At 25.3% G+C, this 6000-nt stretch overlaps 1 protein-coding gene across 1 annotated transcript in view; it reads left to right on the top strand.

The window, feature by feature from the left end:
• Positions 1–1175: 1175 nt before the first annotated feature.
• The window catches only part of LOC103572600 (angiotensin-converting enzyme), a 51683-nt gene continuing 46858 nt past the window's right edge, over positions 1176–6000 (top strand). The window contains exon 1 of the mRNA XM_014444574.2: positions 1176–1547. The gene's annotated coding sequence lies outside the window, so the exon portion shown is untranslated. The remainder of the gene's footprint in view (positions 1548–6000) is intronic.

Genomic DNA, 6000 nt, shown 5'->3' with positions numbered 1-6000 from the left:
GCCAAAATTTCCATTATCAGGATCAAAAATTAGGCATCGATCTTTTTGATATTTGACGGCCGTATTTGAAATTTTGCATTTGCGAATTATGGAGGCAGTCTATGCTTGACATTCAGATGTCTAGTAAAAATTTTTCTCCAAAAGAAGACTATTTTTACATACTTACGAACTTCAGTCTAGACAATCACCGACTTGCTGATATAAATAAATTTATAAATGCATTTTAAATTGAATAATTCCATCCGGACATTCTGATGGATCGTAAGATTTGTCCATTATCAGTGATAAATTATTTACAAGTATCGTTCAAAAAAAATTTCAAAAATTCCTCAGCACTGCGGATCTTAAATTAATTATTATAATAAATTAAAATAAATAATTAATTAATTCAATTGAATTTGATTTATTATCCATTGATTCTGATAAATTGATTCACTTAATATTTAAATAATTTCCACATAAATTTTACCACATTCTCAAATCACAACCAATAAATAAAGAAATAATAATCATAAAATTTTATTTATAATTTATTAATTTATCATTATTTTGTATTTATCAATTTAAATAAATTTTCCTAATATTTTTATTACATGGAAAGGTCACGTTTAAGTAGTCAGAATATTACACGACAATCTACATTAATACAATACTTACATTGTCTACAATATTTAATAGAAGATTTTTTTTTTACGTTTGTAGGAAGTTATTAAAATATAATTGAGTTCTAGAAACCACAAATAAATTAAATTAAATGAATAAATTAATGAAGTTTACATAAAAGATGTTTGCTGAGCAGCCATGACAGTTTTAGAATAATTCGTGACTCCTGTTTGAGTTTTTAATTCGCACTGGCGCTAAACGCTGACGGTGGCTTCTAGAACTACGATGCTGACATTCAAAATTTTAAATTTTAAATTATTAGCGCGTCGTTAAATTTAAGGTTTAGTACCTAATTAAATCTCGAATTTAAAATTTCTAATTGTGTTTTTAATATTTATGGGATTTGAGTGATAAAAATATTATGGGGAAGTTTGTCATAATGATAATTATTTAATAAATAATTAGAAATTTAAAATTTGCGATTTTTTGGTGCGGCTCAGCCTTAAGGCGCTGCGACAGTTGGAACGCACATGCGCACAAGCCCAAAGCTCAGTTCAATGTCCGCGCTGATCGCTGTCGTTGTTCGCGACTAAATTTTAGTGAAATAATTTGTTTATTTATAATAATTTTCAATTCTTATATCTTTTATTAATTTATATAAATTGTTTAGTGACCAAAACTTAAAAAATATCCGTAAATGTGAGTTTTTAAATAAATTAAATTCAGTGTTGGCTTTTTATCCTATTAGTGTACGTCGAATTTGTTGTTGAAATTTAAATGCCGGAATAAAAGTAATTAAATGTCTAATAATAATTAAAATTATCGTTTTTAAGTGAAAATTTGAGTTTTGTGATCAATTTTGTATACTCAGTGAATTTCAAGTTAAATTTTATCAATTTGTTCAAGTGTTCGTTGCTGACAAGAAAGCAGTAAATGGCGGCAAAGTGAGTAGTTTTTAAAATTTTTTAAATGTTTTATAATTTTTATTCAAAATCAATTAAGTTAAAAAAAAAAATAATTGTTATCAAAAACATTTGCTGTCAGTTTTCAAATTTTTGGACGAGTAGAGTCAGCGCCATTTTTTCAGATCCAATTTTAAAAATTTTAATTCATGCATTTTTTTATAATTTACTATTTTCAAATTTTGAACCCAAGAAAATGAGAAAGTTATGAGTAATTTTGAGCCCTACATCTTCCATTTTTTTGTATTTTTCCATCTTGTATTTTTTTTGTTATTTTGACCACTGATTGTCATTCAACATTATTTTTGAGGCTTTCAAAATCTAAAATAATAAATGATACGAAAGTAAAAAATTTTGACACAGGGTCAAACGTTTTTCCAATTTTTTTATTAGATATTGTGAAGTAATATTTAGTGGAAAAAACAATTTTAAATATATATAATAAATACTTTATTCAAAAAATGCCTAATGCAAAAAAAAATATATAAAAATATAATAATTAGTTTTTATGCATTGTCTATATTTTTGAATGGTGATCTTATCTCATCATACCATATCTCGATCAAATAGTATTGCGTAGGTTATAATATAATATAATATTATATATTCTCCACGTGTTCAAACAAATCTCAATGTCATTTGGATCCTGTGACAGTCACTAGTGCACCTGGAATCCGGATATCAAAACCCGCATACACTCTATGCACACAATATATATAGAAACAACATAAATTTGACATAAATATGAATAAAGCAAATTAAAACAGTCCAATAAATAAATAAATTAGTCGTCATAAGAATAAATGAAAGATGAAATGATCACGTAATTCAAAAATTACCATATAAAAATATATAAATTATTTATTTAAAATCTTACGAACGTCATCTCTTGTGATTTTATGAATTTATTAATATTATAATTTCAAATTGACAATTACAATAGCAATTACTTACAATATTAATGCATTAAATAATTATTTTAAATGGGTGACTCATTTTATTGAACAAACATTAATTGTTGGATTAAAAAAAATACAAGAACAAGTTCTCTGCTAATTTTTCTTTTATTCATTAGTTTGCTTAACTTTTTTATTCAATTTTTTAGTTTAGCACTCGATAGTTAATTGCATAATTATAAACAACTGTTGTAGAGAACGTGATAGCAATCAAGACTACTATTGAGGACCTCACGTTATAATATTATATATATATATATATATATATATATATATATATATATATATATGTATATATATATATAGGGAATGCAAAAGCACGATTACTAGGTTGTGTGTCGCATTTATAGTGTTTATAGTATATATAGTGAAAGTAATTATCAGATCGCTTCCGTGATCCTCGACATATAATCGATTTGCCATGCCACTGAATTAGCGTTAAATATTTTTTTTTATTTAATTATTAAGTACAAAAACAAATAATTACAATAATACTTGAATTTTTTGCAATTTGCATCAAGGCAATAGGATTTCTTTAGTCATTTTTTTTTTTGAGAAAAAAATTCCATTAATTAACATATTAATATATATATTTTGAAAGGTAATTATAAAATTCTATTATTGAGATGTTTGATAAACGCGAATCGAATTTGTTATTTATGATTTTTAGTTGTGGCGGAAGTATTTTTTTATAGAGAAGACGTGAGAAATTTACCAATTTTTTTTTTTGAGATTTGTAATTTTGGAATTATTTTTGAGGAATTTGAGGAGCAGTAAGATGATTTGAGTCCAAAAGTAGTTATGTTCGAGGTACGGAAATGCAAAAAGAAATTTCGTTGTTTTTGAACTTTTAAATTTGGAGCCATATTCATGCGACTATTTTTGGGATTTTCAAAATTCGAAATTCGACTTTTTAACTATTGGGGTTTAATTTGTAGCCAAGTTTCAAGTTTTTATAAATTTTATCTGTTTTATTCTGAGGGGACAATTTTGAAAAATAGTAAAAACTGGAATGATAATAATTTTGGACTTCCAAAATTTCAAATTTTTTTTGAGAAAAATCATGTGATACAACTTTAAAAAACTCTTTTCATACAAAAAAGTAGAATATCACTATTCTGTTGTTTATTTAACAGAATATGTATATATATATATATATATATATAAATTTTGAATTTATGAAAATAAAACATTTGACTGAATAATTTAAAAAAAAATTACAAAATCTCATATATTTTAGATTTATCTTGAATTCCCAACTTTCCGGTAGTATGACATATAATTTATACATTGGGACACTTAATGACACTGACCTAATTGATATTTATACAAAAGTTGACATTCTCGATATATGAAATATGTCACCTCGTTTGCGTAAAAACTTATTAATTTATTGACTAATTAAGAGAGCGGTTTGTTATTTAGTGGCCTAGGTCTACACGAAGCCAAGAAACCAAGGACTCGGATATTTATAGATACATTTAATGCATTTTATAGTCTATATATTTTCTAAATTCGGCGTGACCAGTATCGCGAGGCCGTTTGGAGAAATTTCCAAAACACCTTGTCATTATTAATAATTGATATTCATGACATTTATTATTATTTCAATCCACTGTTTATTTTTTAATTAGGTTTCTGTTACTTCGTTAGTATTTTAATAATATATCGTACATTTCAATGAAGTTTTTAATTGAAAAAAATTATACATTAATGACTTTGTTGAGATTTGTGTCAAATGATTTATTATATTAAGAAATAGAAAAAAATAATAAATGATAATTAGTTACATAATTTTTTATTGCTACTAAGTAACTTTTATTAATTAAATTTTATTTTTTATTATTCATCTATTTTAAATATTTAAAAGAACTTTTTTTTGCGGTTATCAATTTTATAATAATAATGATAATGAAATGTAAAAAATAACTGAAGAAATAGTAGCGTAAGAGCGCGGAATGTGGATATTGGTTAGATATCGATATTGGTTATAGATATAGTACATGACGCCGCCGTCTTTCATGACGAGGGCCAGTAAAACGGGAACGTAACGATCAGACTTTATCCAGACATTTTAAAACTCCATAGCACGGGTTATTGTGCTGTCGCGGGTTTATGACGTTATTTATCGGTTTATATTCTGAGGTTTCGATAGCTATTGTAACCTATACTGTTAGTTTAGAGCCCTGGACATGTTATTGTTATTAAAGTGTCTAATAAATAATTCTTAATGCTCTATTGAGACATTGATGGTTTATTATTGCAAACAGGTTATTATTGGCACTGTACTGGCTTGATTAATTATATTTTTTTAGTTAATTGTACGATTAATAAAATAAATTGTCAAGAGACATAATTCTAACCAAAGTTATATATCATTTTATTCTAACACGGAAATTATATTTTTAGGTTATCCGGATGACTTTTTTAATCAAACAGTTACTTAATATTTATGTCATTAATTTTTTAAATGAAAAATTTACAACTAATTATAAAAAAAAAAATTAATATGAATTTTTAACTCGGAAATTCAAGTTATCGTCGGCTCTCGTCCTCTCAGTACCCTGTATAACCTTTTAGCATAGTTCATGGTATAGTGCCATTAATGACTAACGGATAAAATTGCCAGCCAATTAAATTAATTTAATAATTATACACTAAAACGATAATAAAAAATATTAATTAGCCCATATGATTATAATTTTTCATAGAATAGTATGTCTTGAGATACTATATAGAAGCCAAGGTAATCTGCTAATTGGTATTAACACAAAGTCAATGGGCATAACCTAGATTTTATTCTACGCTAAGCATTATTACGTTGATATTTACCGCCCTTGGATTATAAAAATCGGAAGTAATTTCTTTTAATTGCCTGAAGGTAGATGCTTTAATGAATTTTATTCATTTTATCTATGCCCATGAAAATTACGGCTAATTTTTTTTTCTTCCTTCATTATATACATACATATATATTATCATATAAATTTTATATGATCGGAAGTAAACACTAATTAGCCATTTTTTTACACACACACATGCTAATATATATATATATATATATATATGGTTAATAGTAAAAAATAAATAAAAATTATCAATTAAAGTCAATTTCCTATCAAATAAAATTTAGTTCACGGTTACGCCCATTTTAAAAATATTATGACGCACATAAATTATTTGTTATGTTGAGAAAGTGAATGTTAAATGATTTGATGATGATAATAATAATAATAATAATGATGATTATGATGATGAAGCAATTAAATGTACAAATATATACTTTTCTAGACAAGGTTTGATGATGATTACCTTCGATTACAGGTGAATGCTTCTCATTTGATATAAAGTTTAGATTATTCTTTAATTTATCTTAATTAATTAAAATTACATATGATATAGTAACAAAAATGCACGACGTAGGAATGAAAACCATGAATTAGTGATCATGATTTAAAATTTTTAATTATTTGTCTGCT

Source organism: Microplitis demolitor, chromosome 5, assembly GCF_026212275.2.
Source record: "Microplitis demolitor isolate Queensland-Clemson2020A chromosome 5, iyMicDemo2.1a, whole genome shotgun sequence".
Lineage (NCBI taxonomy): Eukaryota > Metazoa > Arthropoda > Insecta > Hymenoptera > Braconidae > Microplitis > Microplitis demolitor.
The sequence above is the reverse complement of the archived record's forward strand: the minus strand, read 5'-3'. Positions and strand labels throughout refer to the sequence as shown.